Here is a 17999-nt window from a genome sequence, read left to right on the forward strand (position 1 = left end):
GGAACGGTGTACATGATTTCTCAAAAACTACTCAACCGATTCTTTTTAAATTTTGTACACAACTGCTCAATAACATTCTCTATAACATGACGTAGCCGTTTTTAAAGAAAAAATTTTTTGAGCAAATGGGAGCACTTAAAAAAAGGTTCTAAAATTTTTGGTACAAAAAACTTTCTTTAAAAATGTATAACTTTTTTTAAAAAAATCATATTAAAAAAATCCTACGTCATGTCATAGAGAATGTTATTGAGCAGTTGCGTACAAAATTTAAAGAGAATCGGTTGAGTAGTTTTTGAGAAATCATGTACACCGTTCCGAAAAATGTAGTTTCGAAAAAACGCCATCCATATCTTCGCCATTTTTGAATATTTTTTCATTTTTCAAAATTTTTTTTACAATTAAATATATGTATTTTTATACTATAATTAGTAAAAAATTGTATTTTTAATAGTTTTGTCAAAATTTATTTTTGAAATATCTTCCAATTTTCAGGCGTTCAGGGTGGTGTAACCCCTTAAATAAAGTATTCTTTAATGTCTGTGGTGTTTCTCATATTTTGAAAAATGGAAAAAATAACAAGATTTTTTCAATTTTTCGTAAACAAGCCTCGTATTATACTTCAACAAAAGTATTTACATAAAATATTTTTTTCGGAACCAAAAAATATGTTTCTCTTTATTAGTCTGTAAAATAAATTAAAATTATATTAAACTTGATTTAAGGGATTATACCTATTCACGATTTTCAAAAAATCGATTTCTTTTTTTCAGTTTCTTAAAGTATATATATATATATATATATTTGACTGTTGTGAAAATTTTTTTATTAAGATTCGAGGAATATTTTTGAACTTACAGGCATAATTAGCAAGGCGGCGCAGTGCGGTGAAGAGCTGGTGAAGCGTCTGTAACGAGTTCCTATAGAAATCTGATTCAATATATAATCAAGAGGCATTAGAATATCGGAAAATTTTTGTACAAAACTGGCCTCTGAACTGTCCAATCTTGCGTTCAGTTTATATATTTTCGTCTTCAAACTTTTAACTCGTTTTTCTCAAAACTACGTTTTTTAAGTCGGTGTACACGATATCTTAAAAACCACTGAACCAATTTGGCTCATATTTTCAAACAAGCACAACAACTACATTTTGTTGTCCTTGATGGAAGGTTTCTTAAATAAAATTAAAATTATTAATTTAATCAACAATTTAAGACGATTTTTTTTCATGAAAATGAATTTTTTTTTAAAACGCTGACATTTTGTGAAAAAGTGATATTTTTTAATTCCTTCGATCAAAGACAACATTTTCTCATAAACTAACAGAATCTGTTTTATTTTTAGGGTTCCGTGCCCTGTATAGGAACCCTATTAAAACGGTTATTGAAAATGTCTATATACCCCCCCCTAGCGCTCACAGTTTTTCATCTAGAGAGTTAAAAATTGGTACACATATGTATTTTCACGTGTAGATTTCAGAAAAAATATAGCGAACGTGATTGGAGTTGATCTTAATAGTTTTCCGCGAAAAACATCAAATTTTGACCGTTTTTCGCGGGGTGCATGATTATTTTCCAAAATTCAATTTATATGTTCAGACTTCATAAAAAGCAATTAAATTTATTGTAGTTTTATTATCTTTTTAAGATCGGCTTTAGTACGAGTTCTACTCGCACTTGTCCGGTTTTTGATTTCGGATGATTCTATCAGAAGTTAGGTTGGTCACCATGAGACACATTTTTTTCGAGTACCTTTGGGAGATCGCATACTAAGGACATAAAAATTAATATTTTTATAAATGAGTAAAGGCTTTCTGAAGTGTACCAATGGTTTTTGAAGTCTGTTGTTAATGAGATAATTAAATTTTTTTTATAGCATTTTATTCTAGGTAGAATTTGAAAGTATTACAAAAAAAAATTTTAGGGACCGCATTTTATTTACAAATTACAGGTATCTTTGTTACGCGCTGTAACAAAGACATGGCGCGTGCAGCTTCGCGGGCCTTCGCACTGCTGCGTTAGATGCGTTGAATTGGTTTCAATTTGTTAGTTAGGGGTCATTTATAAAGCATTTGAAACATAATTTCGAAAATTTTAATTGAAATTAAATTCAAAATGGCGGATCCAATCCCAGGTAGAAAAATTTAATGGCACCTAGATATATGCTAGCGCTACCACTGAAATTTGCATGGCAGTTTATCTTGTCGACGTCTTCTAGCGCCTTGCATGGCGCGAGCACTTTCGGCTAGAATGCAACATAACCTCAAATTTCTGTTGCATAAAGTGTCAAAGGTGTTTGTTTTTATTTTTAAAGTAAAAGTAAATGTTTGCTTGTAGAATAATGTGGCATTTAAAAACAATAATAGTAAAGGATTCTAAGTATTTATATATTTGTAATTGTATTAAATTTAAATATAAATTAATATTGCATTATAAATTTCTTGTTCATTCGTTAATTTATACACTTATTTATAAAAGAACTAGCCACACTATCCGCGCGCAAGCGCGCGGGCATGTTGTATGGAACTGCTTATTTTAAACAATTTGAAGCCATTTTATTTTAAAATTTTTTTAAAGAAATAATTATTATTTCCTAACAAAAATATGTAACTAATTAAAGGTGGAAGAAGATAACAATTATAGAGATTTAAATTTTCATTTTGTATTATTTTGAAACTTTAAAATTACAAAAAAAAATTTAACAAATTTGAACTTCTAATTTTTTTTTTAAATTCAAATACACTAAAAAAAGTTTTACTTGAAACAGAGATAAGTTTCTCTAGAATAGCGAAAGTATTAATTGAAACACTGAAAAATTTCGCTAATAATAAAGTAAAATCTGTAGTTTATCCTGCGGTAAATATTTTTTGTCGTGCATATCGAAAAAAATTATTAAATTAACATCAGATTTTCTAAAGTCAAAATAACGAATTTAACGTAGAAATTAATCAATTTAAAACTTTACCAAATTCACTCCAGAAATCACTGAATCCGATAAATTAGAAGAAAGTCAGACAAATGGAAGCTCTATTTTATATTTCTAAAATGTAATGTAAAATTTAACGCATTAGAAACGAATTTCAAGTGAATCTCATAGATTTTGTTAAAATACTATTACTGCTGTTAAACTTTCTTGTTGTACAAAGAAAATTGAATCTCGCAAAAATTGTTCCAAATTTTATACTTTTATTTTAAAAATAATTTTGATTACGAAAATTTTAAATTATTCTAAAAATTATAAAAAATAATTATTTATTTAGCTTTTTAAACAAAGAATTCCGTATCTTTCGAAATTAACATACTGCAAAAAATTATAAATTAATTGAAAAACGATAAAGTTAAACAACTTTTAATTCTAATTTTTTTGGAAACCAAATTATCTGTCGTAAAAATACTAAGTATAATTTGCAATTATTATTTAATTACAAGATGTAATATAAATAATGAAGCATCACATTAAAGAAAAATATTCTAAATTTATTTTTAGAAACAAAGAAAAAAATTTTCAGGTAAATTTTAGGCGTATGATAGCCCCCAAATTTTAATTCTATACATTGATTGTTTAATTGAGTTTTTAACTTTATAATTATCATTTACTCGGCAGGTATGTGTCCATAATTTATTTAATTTTAACATTACTTAAATATTGAGAATAGATATTTGATGTAAATATTTGGTAGGGGGACAGCTTTCCCAATCTGCATTTCCCAATAGTTATTTTTCCCAATGGACGTTTTTCCCAATACTCGATTTTCCCAATGGTCATATTTTCTTCGTAGTAAATATATAAGATTTAATAAACTAACTTCATTGTTATGTAGTAACATGGTTGCCACAAAATGATAAATATAAAATTCTAGGCTTTTTCCAGGATTTTCCAGGTAAATACTTATGAAATTCCAGTCAAAAATTAAAAAAATTTCTGTCCCAATAACACATCTTCAGCTCTAAAATTTTTTTAAAAATTCTAAATATCAAAAACCTAATAAGAATAAAAGGCCAAAAATTTTTCTTCCTTAGAGATTTTTATATGTCAATCAGATAAAAATCGGCCACAGCCGATAATCAGCAGGAGATGAAAAATTATTTTTTAAGCGAACTTTATTTTCTGTGTACTAACAATTGTTAGTCAAAAAATTGTTTACTGTTCCTAAACAATGACTAGAACAAAATTTTCTCAAAAATCTTTAAAAACAGGCAAAATTCCAAAAAATTTTTTAAATTCTATACTACTTATTTATAATTTTTTTATTGTAATAATAATAAATCATTTAAGTATATGACCTACTTTTACCTGTATGATAATTTCTTTATCACCATATACTTTTTTTTGGAATTATGTTCATTGGGAAAAATTATTAATGGGAAAAACGTCCATTGGAAAAAAAAACCTATTGGGAAAACTGTCTAGCAACCAAATATTTTTAACTGAAAAAATTGACAATATACATTTTCATTGATTTGTTGAATTTTTTATGAATCACGTATTAATTAAAAACATAAAAAGTAAGACACGTTAAAAGTTTATAAAATAAACATATTAGACAATATTTTTATGTAATAAAAATTATAAGAAATAAAAATTGTATTAAATTACTATTTTGTAAAATATATTTTAATAATTTAAATTTATGTTGTAGTCTTTAATAATATAGTAATTATTTCAAATAATAATTATATCTGTCAAAAATTATGGAAAATAAATATTATATTTTTAACAATTACATTATTTAGAATTTTGCAAGTTAAATAATTATTAAAAGGTTAAAAAACTAAATATTCTGTAATTAAGAAATTTAAAAAAATATAATTCAATTGAATGTAAATTAATATCAAATAACTTTTTTCAATAATATGGAAATAATGTTAATATTAAATTATTATAGACATTAAATTATAGAAAAGTATTTACCTTTAAAGCAAATGATGGTTGTAAAGTTAAAAATTGAATTAAACACAATAACATTGCTGCTAGATGATTAAAACGACAAATCTTCAAACTTTTCTTATTTACCTTCAGAAATCTTTAAATTAGTCAAAAAACTTTCTTCAGATTTTTAAAAAAATATAAAAAATGCCAATACTTAACCCACAAAATTTAATTTTCAAAACAAACAAATAAATGCAGATAATTTGCTAACGGAAAGGAAACTTACGATTATTATAATGTATTTTTAGTACATGAATGTCTTATTCAACCTCCAAGAAATTTTTTAAATATATTTTAAGTAATTAATCTAACGATTTATCACCAAAAATAACAATAAATACTTTTTGATGGATCAAATATATTATTAATTTCTCTCCATTCGAATTAGAAAACATAACCTCAAACTGGATTTATTTTTTCTTTATTTTTAATTGACCTGACAGAAAAGATTTACTGATTTTAAATGGGAACTTAATTTTTGCAATTATTATTATTATTATTATTATTTATCTTTTTTTGCTTAGGGAATTTTGGGAAATCTGCCTACAGATACCTTGGACTCCGCACTCCAAGGTTATGTCGGGTTGGTGTGATAAAACAAAAGGAGATAAAAAAAAAGAAAAATAAATATATGAAATAGTAAATTTAATAAACTAGCGACCTACTGCCAGCCCGACCCACTAAAACCCGTAACCCTTCTTCTGGAGCCCTTTAACCTCCCTCGGAACTGTCGTAAGACTTTAGCCTTCGAGGGTGGCGCTCCAACTCTGCCGCTAATGCGACCTTCTTCTTCTCTCTGCGGTTTTCCTGCGTCCGTATTTAAAAAAAATGATTAAAACTATTTTATAGTCTAAGCGGAATTTACAGCACAACAATAATAAAAAAAAAATTTTTTAAGAAGTTTAAAAAGTCAAAAGATAAAATAGCAAACGGATATAAAAAAGAAAAGAAAAAAAAGTAAACACGTATATAATGTTGAAAAGACGAAACTGTACAAAGATGAATAAAAAACACAAAACAATTAAAAAATGTATAAGGACAAATAAATCACAAAATAAATTAATAAAAAACAAACAAAACGAATTAAAAGCTGTTTAAATTACGCTATTTGGCGTCCGTCGAGATCTTTCCTCGACATAACCGAGATTATGAAGTTCTCGACTTGCCGCCAATTCTCTTCTGACTGGGTCATCAGCGATACCATGTTCTCCGGTGTAACTTGACTGTTTACACCTTCGAACATGGCCCGCCTCTCCAGGTCCCATTTTTTGCATGAGAAGAGGGTGTGCTCCGCGTTGTCCTCAGAGAACTGGCAATATGCACACACCTCGTTCTCGCGTAATTTAAAGCGACACAGGTACGAGTTAAAACACCCGTGACCTGTGAGCGCCTGAGTCAAATAATAGGAAACCTGACCGTGTTTCCTATTTATCCAGGTGGCGAGTGCCGGGATAAGGCGATAAGTCCATCTACCTTTTTCCTCACCATCCCATCTTTCTTGCCATCTTTCTATGAGCCTGTTCCTCGCTTCTTTGCGGAACAGGCCCTTGCTTGGTCTTAATTCCTCATCCAAGGAACTGCATTCTTTAGAAAAGAAAAACATTTCTTCCCTTTCCCTCGCCAAAAGATCTGCTGGCGGGACACTTGCAAGGACCTGCACAGCACTCGTAGATACCGTCTTATATGCAGAGATGATACGCGTTGTTATCGATCTCTGCGCCGACAGTATCTTTTCACAGATGGTAACACATCTTTTACTCCTCAGGGATGGGGCCCACGCTGGTGCTGCGTAGAGCATTTTAGCATGGGCGACACTCGCCACCAGTCTTATTTTTGTTTACGGGGTCCGCCTACGTTCGGCATTAACCGTGAAAGATTAGCCGCACACTCGATCGCCTTATTTGACGCCGTAGCCATGTGGTGGTGGAAGTTTATTCTTCCATCCAACTCCACACCAAGATATTTAATTTGCTTACCCCACTTGACCTTGAATCCGTCTATTACGATTCGTGGGAGCTCATAACCACGTCTATCTGTAACCAGCAGTGCCTCGGTCTTTTCCAGGGCCATTTCAAGACCTCTGGTATCCAGCCAGCTTTTTGCTAGTCGCAGACATTCGTTCACCAATGTCCCAAGAGCCTCCTCACTTTCGGCAGTGCACACGAACAACGCGTCGTCCGCAAAGCCGATGATCACCGCACCTTCGGGCAGATCCATTCGCAGAAAATCATCGTAAGATACATTCCATACAAATAGACCCACCCTCGAGCCTTAAGTGGCCCCACGCTGCATCTCTTTCCTGAGAGTGCAGGTGTCTCCCTCATATATAACCCACCTGTCGCTAAGATAATTATCCATTATCCGCAACAAGTAGGGCGGCATGTTTTTCTTTTTCATCGACTCGATGAGATCTTTCCATCTTGCGGGATTAAACGCGTTGCGTATGTCAATTGCTACCAACGCGCAGAAGCTCTTCTTTTTTCCAGGTCCCAATTTTTTTTTCCTGCTTTGGCTATGTCCACAACTGCCTGGATGGCATAAACTGTGGACTTGCCTTTACGGAAACCAAATTGGTGATCGGATAGACGATTTTCTTCCGTCAAGTGGCTTTGCATTCTCTGCAGAACCATATCCTCTAGCAGTTTACCCATCGTATCTAGCAGGCATATAGGCATGTACGATGAAACCTTATCTATAGGTTTTTCACCTTTCCTCAGGAGGACTAACCTCTGTCGCTTCCAGTCGCGGAAGAACTCTCCTCTCTCAAGGCAAAGATTAAAGCATCGAAGCAAAATCTGGGGTGAAGTGTCGATTACCAACTTTAGGATCTCGTTACTTATCCCATCGATTCCAGGCGCCTTGCCTGTTTTTAATCTTTTGCCTGCTTTTTGTAGTTCACTAAGTGTGAAGAGTTCTTCCTCTTCGACTTTGCAAAAACTCCAGTCCCTTCTAAGGTATGGCTCTGCAGGAGGAAACAAAGAATTTATTATCTTTCTGACCCAATCGAGATTGTCCAGGCCGGGGGTCTTTTGCCTCGTCACTAATTTCTTAGTAACGATTTTAAAAGCCAGACCCCATGGGTCCTTATCGACTTCCTCGATTAGGTCCTTCCAGCTACGGCGTCGCGACTTGCGGATCTCTTTCTTGAGGTTCTTTTTCGCCTCTTTAAAAGCCTGTTTCAGCAAGGGATCTCCCTTAGATCGGGTATATGTCCTTCTTGCTTTGAGGAATTCCTTCCTCAAAGAGGCTAGCTCCTCTGACCACCAGTGCAAGGATTTTCTTACGGGAATGGCGCCTTTGCGTGGCATTGACGCATTGCAAGCAGTGACTATCATGTTCCTCACCGCTCGCACCTTCCTATCCAGACTGCTCGGCCTCTTCACCCAGCCCAAGTCCTCAATTAAAAGGGCTTCTCTTAGGGACCGGCCGAACTTTTCCTTGTCGAGTCTCTTAATATTCCACGAGGAGGTTTTGCGACTAGGAGCATCCTGTCTTTTTCCTCCTCGTGTGTCTCCCATCGAGACTGAGAACTCAATGTACTAGTGGTCACTTGCGGTATATTCTTTAGAGACTCGCCAGTTGGTTATGCGGCTAAATAGTTTAGACGATGCGATTGTTAGATCTATAATTGATCCGATCGCATCTCGTGTAAAAGTCCATGTATTACCTCGGTTTACTGCTAATAAGTCGTTTCTGGAGATCATTTCTCCAATACGAATTCCTCTCTTGTCGAATCTCTTCTTACCCCACTCTGGCGACTTTGCGTTAAAATCGCCAGTGATGATGACATCCAGCCTGGATTCTGTGAGGGTCGCTTCTAGGTCTTCGATATTGGTTTCGAAGTTTGTCAGTGGGTCGTTGGGTGAAAAGTAGCAGCTATACATACGTATATTAGCCACCTCTATCCACACGAACCCACTGCTCGTCTCCAGAAACTTGTCAACCCGCAATTCTGGGTTGCACAGCTTTATGGCGGCTCTCTTCGCCTTATCCTGATACCAAGGGGCGAGGTCGCTTCCTTGATACTGCTCACTGCAGAACAGGATATCGACCTCATTTTCCCTTGCTGTTTGCATTAGGAGCAACTGTGCATCCTTACTTGTATGCAGGTTGACCTGCAAAAATTTTAAGGATTTGCCCTTTTAATCTTTTGCAGTTCTTCTGTGTAAACCGGGCAGGCTCTCTTTCCGGACTCATGATCGGTTTCCGGCTTTCCCAGGTCCAAGCAAGTAAGGCACTTCGGCTTAACGTTACAGCTCTTCGCGAGGTGTCCCTCTCCGCCGCATCTCCGACAGTTTTTACTTCTGTCGGGGCCTTTGCAGGATAGGGTTCTGTGTCCGTAACCTAGGCACTTTTGGCACCTAGCTACTTCAACATGCTCGCGAATTGGAGCATTTATCCAGCCGATTTTAATTCGGCCAAGTTTAAGCAGAATGTCACTTTCTGTTTCTGCTAAGCGGATTAGAGAAACCTTAGTTCCTTTGTAGCGCGGCAAAAGTCGACACTCCATCGTCAGGTCGAGTTTACCCAGCTTTTCTCTCAGTGCTGAAGTCACCTCATCCTCTGTGGTGGCTTCATCCAAATTCCTAATCTCTAGAGACCTTCTATTCACTAGAGGTGTAACCTCAGCCTTGCCATGCAGGGCCGAAGTCAGTGCCTCTGCAAATTTTAAGGTCTCTCCACCCTTTTTCACTATCAAGAGATCCTCCTGTTTAAAAGTTCTCCTGATTTTCCGGATCACGGTCCCCGTATCTTGTGGGTTTACCTTTGATTTTATCAGCGGCAAGATACCCTCATACAGACTTGGGTCTCTTGCCGTGATTTTAACGGCTTCCGTGCTCCTTAGCTTCAAAGGGGGCTTCGGAAACTCTTTTTTCTCACGTGAGAGCTTCTCTTTTGGAGCCCGTTTCTTTTTGTTTTTAACAACTTTGAAGCCGTCCCCATTGTCCGCTCCGTCCTTCAAGACGGTCTCAGCATACGACTTGCCAGGACTATTTGAGGGCGCCTCTTTCGTTCCAACCAGCGACTCAGAACCAAGCTGTGGAGCATCCTTTCGCTTAATTCTCTTCCCGCTTTGAGTCGCCCGTTGCGGACTCGCCTCTGGGCTTGCACCTTCCCTGGGGCGTTTATTAACGCATTTTGCCTTATTAGGGCATGTCGTTGCGCCAACCTTTTATTTATTTATTTCCGAGATATGATTGAAAAAGTGATGGCATGTTTTTTCATAGAATCGCGTGTAATCGTCCTGATACTCGTGGACGGTAGTGTATAATAATGTAGAAAAACTTTTATTTTAACCCTCTGCCTACTCAAGTGACCGTTATCGACAAAAAACCACATTCGGTCGCCTAGTGGGGACTATGGGAATTACATTCAAAAGTGCTAGAGTGGGGATAAGTCAGCGTAGGCAGAGGGTTAAGAAATAAATATTCCTTTAAAAAATCTTTAAAAACTGCATTTTTTCGACCGCGTGACTAGGTATAACCTCTTAAAACTTTCATTTCTTGACCTATTTTTCAAAAGTTATTCATATGTTTTAATTATTATTATTATCTGTATATGAGGAAACAAATTCAGTGTGCACGTTCCGGAACAATTCCGGAACCGTTCTGTAACTGTTCTTTATTTCTATTATAACTGTTACAGAACAGTTCCAGAACGTGCACACTGGGAAGTGTGTATGTAATGAACACAAAGAGAATTATGAAAATATACAACTTGGCAACGGTTTTTGTATTTTTTCAAACAATGTTCACGCGGCCCAATTCTCTCATGGTTCATTTTACGGGGTAAGACTGTGATGGCTTTAATTAAATAGGGTAAAGCGACACCAATTTCGAAAAATCATCTTGCACCACGAAAATGTATGTAACTGTCGTAATCGATATAAAATAAATAAAATCAACCCTTCTCGATATTATGAGGGATGCATTATTGATCTCTCCACCAGATTTACCCTGACGAGTTTAGCAACCAAAAAATCACAATCGTTTTTTGCAACAATCCCATTCATATCATTATTATTTCACTTCCACTGCCGACCAAAACTATAATTTCTTTACTCGCGATTTTCGTTCCAATATTTCTTATCACTGTCCCACAGTGGGGCAAAATGTAGTAAGAGGCGTCAAAATTCTCTAACCACGTCAATTTTTAATGAAAATGAATGCACTTTGGTGGCATGAAGCTTCAAGTGTCACAGAATTTGAAACCCTTGCCGCATTTACAAAATTAAAAATGGCGCCTGTGCTGTAAGGGCCTACAGTTGGTTATTTTCGTATTTTTTAAAAGTTATGAACATTAAAACTGAATAAATTTGCACAAATAAATTCTAGAAATGTTGCTAAAGGTATATTTTGCGACTGAGGCCTAAACTCGTTAAGAATCTGCATTGCAACTTTCAAAATTCAAAATGGCTGATCCAATATGGACGATCAAACGACAAAAATTCTTATAAATGCATATTAAAAGAAATTATTTTCATGAAAGTCTATACTCCGAGGTTATTTTTGCCGCTGAATACGAATCTGAGGTCAGATTTTCAAAATGGCTGATCCAATATATCCAATATTTAACCAATGTCCGGTCAAAATTATGAAAAATTAGGCAAATCATTCTGATACTTAGTATGCTAACAGTTTTCCAGTCGCTGATTACGAATCTGCAGTCAGATTTTCAAAATGGCCGATCTAATATGTTTGTCGAAATTATGAAAAATTAGGCAAATGATTCTGATACTCAGTAATTACGAACTGACGATTGACAATTTTATTTAACTCTTTACCATTGTAACAAAATTAGTGTAAAAAATAATGTCTAAATAGATATTTTTTATTTGTACGAAACTTCATGTATTCAGACAGTCTTTTTTCTTAAATTTGAGTGGACTTCGTTGATGCTGTTGACGTTTTTAAATTTTATTCACCATTTTCTCATTCATGCTATTTCTTAATAACAACCTATCTTCAATTATTTTTTGTTAATATTTATTACTTTGTTCCTTTACATCATATTATGTTCGGAATTATTTTATTTTTAAATTGAAGCTTCTCAATGTTTACTGCTTACTTTTTATTGTATCTATTTTGATTTTTAAATTAAAAATAAAAAATATCGAAAGATATTTTGAAGGAAAAATTAGAATATAAAATCATCTGTATACAGCTCTGAGAATTTTAAATCTATCATTTTTGTTATTCATACAACGAATAAAAATGATGTTCTCAAACAATTTAACAAAGATCAGCTCGACAACCTCCATTAGTGCAGAAACTGATTCTTAGAAACAAATATCAATAATCAACAAATCCTTCCTTCATGTTCTAACGACCATTTTGAATTTTGAAAGTCCGACCTCAGATTCGTGATCAGCGACTCGAAAACTGTTGGAATACTGAGAATCAGAATCATTTGCCTAATTTTTCATAATTTCGACAGACATATTGGATCGGCCATTTCGAATTTTAAAAATCTGACTGCAGATTCTTAATCAGCGACTAGAAAACTGTTGGAATACTGAGATTTGCTTAATTACATTCTCATCACATGAGAAGGTATTAGTTTTGGTCGAATTTTGACTTTTGCTAATTTTATGAAATCTTTACGTTTTGAGGTGCCCTGAGTCCGAAAAACATAGTCCGGCGAGTGCGTCTGTCTGTGTGTCTGTCTGTCTGTCTGTCTGTCTGTCCGTCTGTAGACGGTAATATGTTGTTCCCACGATAACTCTTGAAAAACTTATCGGATCGTTTTTAAATTCAACACACTTAAACTTGGTGTAAAAATGAAGGCTAAGTTCGTTAACCAGCCATTTTCGTTAAAAACTACAAAAACTACGGTAGTTTCAAAATTTTGAAAAATCAATTTTTTCAAATTTCAGAATTTTTAACTTTATTTTATTTTAGATTAGAAAAATACAAACAACTTTTCTCTATAACATTTTTTCATAAAAACTCAATTTTCGAAGTTATAGTCTCTTAAATGGTCAAAAAAACTTAAAAATCCTAAAATTACACTAAAAATCGAATTTTTTTAAAGGAATAAAAATCAGTCAATTGATTTTGACATATTCTCACCCTAAAATACTTGAAAAACATACTTGAACACAAAAAACTCGTAATTTCCAAAAAAATCACTCTCTATATATATTTTTTGTGCACTTTTTTGATAAAAAATCAATATTCCGACTTCATTATCTCCGACGTTCTTGCATATGCGATTTTGCTACCAGAGACTTTTTTTCTCGGCTTTGCATCAGCTACAACTTTGCTGTTGACAACTTTTTGCCCAACGCAAAACTTTTCGAGTTATTTTTTAAAAACTGTCAAAAAACTAAATTTTTTACATTCTCATCACATGAGAAGGTATTAGTTTTAGTCGAATTTTGACTTTTGCTAATTTTATGAAATCTTTACGTTTTGAGGTACCCTGAGTCCGAAAAACATAGTCCGGCGAGTGCGTCTGTCTGTGTGTCTGTCTGTCTGTCTGTCCGTCTGTAGACGGTAATATGTTGTTCCCACGATAACTCTTTAAAAACTTATCGGATCGTTTTTAAATTCAACACACTTAAACTTGGTGTAAAAATGAAGGCTAAGTTCGTTAACCAGCCATTTTCGTTAAAAACTACAAAAACTACGGTAGTTTCAAAATTTTGAAAAATCAATTTTTTCAAATTTCAGAATTTTTAACTTTATTTTATTTTAGATTAGAAAAATACAAACAACTTTTCTCTATAACATTTTTTCATAAAAACTCAATTTTCGAAGTTATAGTCTCTTAAATGGTCAAAAAAACTTAAAAATCCTAAAATAACACTAAAAATCGAATTTTTTTAAAGGAATAAAAATCAGTCAATTGATTTTGACATATTCTCACCCTAAAATACTTGAAAAACATACTTGAACACAAAAAACTCGTAATTTCCAGAAAAATCACTCTCTATATATATTTTTTGTGCACTTTTTTGATAAAAAATCAATATTCCGACTCCATTATCTCCGACATTATTGCATATGCGATTTTGCTACCAGAGACTTTTTTTCTCATCTTACCATCAGCTACAACTTTGCTGTTGACAACTTTTCACTAAACTTAAAACTTTTCGACTTATTTGCAAAAAACTAATTTTTTATTACATTCTCATCATATGAGAAAGTATTAGTTTTGGTCGAAAATTGACTTTCGCTAATTTCATGAAATCTCAACGTTTTGGGGTCCCCTGAGTCCGAAAAACATGGTCTAAAAAAAGTGTCTGTCCGTATGTCTGTCTTCGTGTCTGTCTGTAGACACAATGGTGTCCCTACGATAACTCTTGAAAAACTTATTGCATCAACTTGCAACTTTGTATGCACAAAGTTAGTGTTAAAATACAGATCGAGTTCGTTAGCCAGCCATTTTCGTCGAAAACTACGCAAACTACAGTAGTTTCAAAATTTTGAAAATTCAATTTTTCAAATTTCATTATTTTTAACTTCATATTACTTTAGATTAGACAAATACAAACAACTTTTCTTTACAACATTTTTTCATAGAAAGTCAAATTTCGAAGTTATAGGCTCTTAAATAGTAAAAAAATACTCAAAAATTCTGAAATAAAGCTAAAAATCAAAATTTCTCAAAGAGAAAAAAATTATTACATTAATTTCCACATATTCTCACCCCATTGTACTCAAAAAATGCTCACATTAACCAAAAACTAGTAATTTCCGCAAAAACCACCGTATATATATATTTTTTATAATTTTTTTAACAAAAAATCCATATTCCGACTCAATTATCTCCAAAACTATTGCCTATGGGAGCTTGCTGCCAGAGACTTTTTTTCTCGTCTTACCATCAGCTACAACTTTGCTGTTGACAACTTTTCACTAAACTTAAAACTTTTCGACTTATTTGCAAAAAACTAATTTTTTATTACATTCTTATCATATGAGAAAGTATTAGTTTTGGTCGAAAATTGACTTTCGCTAATTTCATGAAATCTCGACGTTTTGGGGTCCCCTGAGTCCGAAAAACATGGTCTAAAAAAAGTGTCTGTCCGTATGTCTGTCTTCGTGTCTGTCTGTAGACACAATGGTGTCCCTACGATAACTCTTGAAAAACTTATTGCATCAACTTGCAACTTTGTATGCACAAAGTTAGTGTTAAAATACAGATCGAGTTCGTTAGCCAGCTATTTTCGTCGAAAACTACGCAAACTACAGTAGTTTCAAAATTTTGAAAATTCAATTTTTTTAAATTTCATTATTTTTAACTTCATATTACTTTAGATTAGACAAATACAAACAACTTTTCTCTACAACATTTTTTCATAGAAATTTTTTTTTTTTTTAAGTTTTTGGGCCAGGCCATATTAACTGGGTTAAAAAAATTTTATTGATTTTCTAAAATGTTCTAAATTATGTAAAAACATGTAGTTTACAATAAAACAAACATTTTAAAAAAACATTTTTTATAATTTATTGTTATTAAAAATATTGAACTTTTAAATTTACAATCATGTTTTTATTTAAAAAAGTGAACAATTTTGTGTAATTATTGTAAATGATATTACTTTTTTGCATGCTGCTTTTGAACTATTAATTTTTTTAATAAATTTTGTAATATTTTGTTAATGCAAAAATGTAACAAAAATTTAAAATTTTTAAGAATAATTTTATTTTTCGAGAAATTAGATTACAAATTTATTAAAAATAATTGAATTTGATTAATAATTTGATTGAATTGAGAAAAGTTCTTGAAAATAATTGAAATTTTGGCAAGAATTTTATTAAAATTTTTTTATAAACAATTGAAATATTGCTATAACTTTTTTTAAATTTTTTACCATAACTGAATTTCTGCTAAAAATTTTATTATTTTTGAATATAATTGAATTTTTGAGACGAATTTTTTAATAATATTTCTTTTTAAATACCTAATTCTTTTAACAAAAATAAATAATTTATTGAATAATTGAATGTTTCTCAATATTGAATTCTCATAAAGAATTTTATTAACAAATTTTTTAACAATTGAATTCTTTTGACGAATTTTAATAAAATTTTAAGAATAGTTACATTTTTCGAGGAATTCGATTAAAATTCTTTCAAAAATAATTGAAATTCTTTAATGAGTTTTATTATCTATGAAAACAATAATTGAATCCCTGTAAAAAATTGGATTACATATTAATAAAAATAATTGAATCTCTGTAAACATAAATTGAATATTTTTGAAAATAATAGAATTATTGCGAAAAAATTTATAAAAAAATTTTAAAATAATTCATTTCTTTTGGAAAATTTTATTAAAATAGTAGATATTGAAAATCATTGCCTGGGGGAGAATTTTTGAAAAAGAATTGAATTTGTTAAAAAAGAATTTTTCATTAAAATTTTTGAAAATAATTGAATTTTGGAGAAAAATTTTAATATTTATAAAGATAATTGAAATTTTGACGATAAATTTTTTAAACTTTCGACTATAATTGAATTTCTGCAAAGAATTTAATTACTTTTGAAAATAATTGAATTTCTTTGATGAATTTTAATAAATTGTTTAAGAATAATTATACCTACATTTCGCGAGCAATTCCTGTAAAAGTGTATAAAAAATAATTGAAATTTTGCGATGAATTTTATTATTTATGAAAATAATTGTAAATATATAAATTTTTTTATTATTTGTGAAAATAATTGAATTATTGCGAAGAAAAATTATAAAGGCAACTCTTTTAAAATTGAATTAAGAAATTTTAATTAAAAAAATTGAGTTAAAGAAAAATTAGATTTCAAGAATAAGCACAATAACTTTCGAAAACAATAATTTTCCAGAATTCCAATCAAAGTTCCCTGACTTTTCCAGGTTTTTTCAAGGTTTATAAAATTCCCTGACATTTCCAGGTTTCCAGGTTGCGTGGCAACCCTGAATTTATTAAATACTGCTTGACCCTTGCTTACAGAATTTTTCCTTCTCCCTTACAACCCTGGAAAAACTACTCATAGCATATTTGAGATAATTTTTAACTAATTTTTATGAGAAGTTCAGTTATTTAAAAAAATGTCAAAACATTTCAGTTAAAAATAATATTTATAAATATAAATACATTATAATAATCGTAAGTTTCCTTTCCGTTAGCAAATTTTCTGCATTCATTTGTTTGTTTTGAAATTTAATTTTTGTGGGTTATTGGCATTTTTTATTTTTTTCCTGTTCTCAATATTTAATTCTATATACAATTTATTATATTGAATTAAATTTTTATTTAAATAAATAATTTTATAATTCAGTCTAAAGGTTGGTGTCCATAATTTAATATTATATATTATTTTAATATAATATTGTTAAAAGATATTTGATCAAATTTATTTTAATTCATTTTTATTGTTACTTCTAGATTCCCCAAGTATAAAATTATTATTATATTATTATCAGTTATTAATTTTAAATAATTATTTTTATAATTTGTATTTTTTATTCCTGACTTTTCCTAATTTTCATCAAAAATATTTACTTTTTTCTTATCCTGTTAATAACTTGAATTCCACCAATTAATTTTAATATTTATAAAAGTAATGTCATTCTTGAGAAGAATTTTATAAAAATTTTTAAATAATTGATTTCTTTTGACTAGTTTTACGCAAATTCTAATTTAAGTAATTGAATTCCTGAAAAATTTTTATTATTCATGAAAATTTTTTTTAAAATAACTGAATTCTGTATGAAAATTTTAAGAAAATAGTATAAATATTGAAAATCATTGAATTGTGAAAAGTTTGTTAAAAATTTTATTAAATTTTTACATTCTCATCATATGAGAAAGTATTAGTTTTGGTCGAAAATTGACTTTCGCTAATTTCATGAAATCTCGACGTTTTAAGGTCCCCTGAGTCCGAAAAACATGGTCTAAAAAAAGTGTCTGTCTGTATGTCTGTCTTCGTGTCTGTCTGTAGACACAATGGTGTCCCTACGATAACTCTTGAAAAACTTATTGCATCAACTTGCAACTTTGTATGCACAAAGTTAGTGTTAAAATACAGATCGAGTTTGTTAGCCAGCCATTTTCGTCGAAAACTACGCAAACTACAGTAGTTTCA

General features: G+C 31.5%; 1 protein-coding gene across 1 annotated transcript in view; it reads left to right on the forward strand.

The window, feature by feature from the left end:
- LOC122504129 (ribosomal protein S6 kinase delta-1) overlaps nt 1–17999 on the forward strand; it is a 175482-nt gene that overhangs the window by 113836 nt on the left and 43647 nt on the right. The gene's annotated exons all lie outside the window — the stretch shown is intronic.

The sequence above is a fragment of the Leptopilina heterotoma genome, unplaced genomic scaffold (assembly GCF_015476425.1).
Source record: "Leptopilina heterotoma isolate Lh14 unplaced genomic scaffold, ASM1547642v1 Lhet_279, whole genome shotgun sequence".
NCBI lineage: Eukaryota > Metazoa > Arthropoda > Insecta > Hymenoptera > Figitidae > Leptopilina > Leptopilina heterotoma.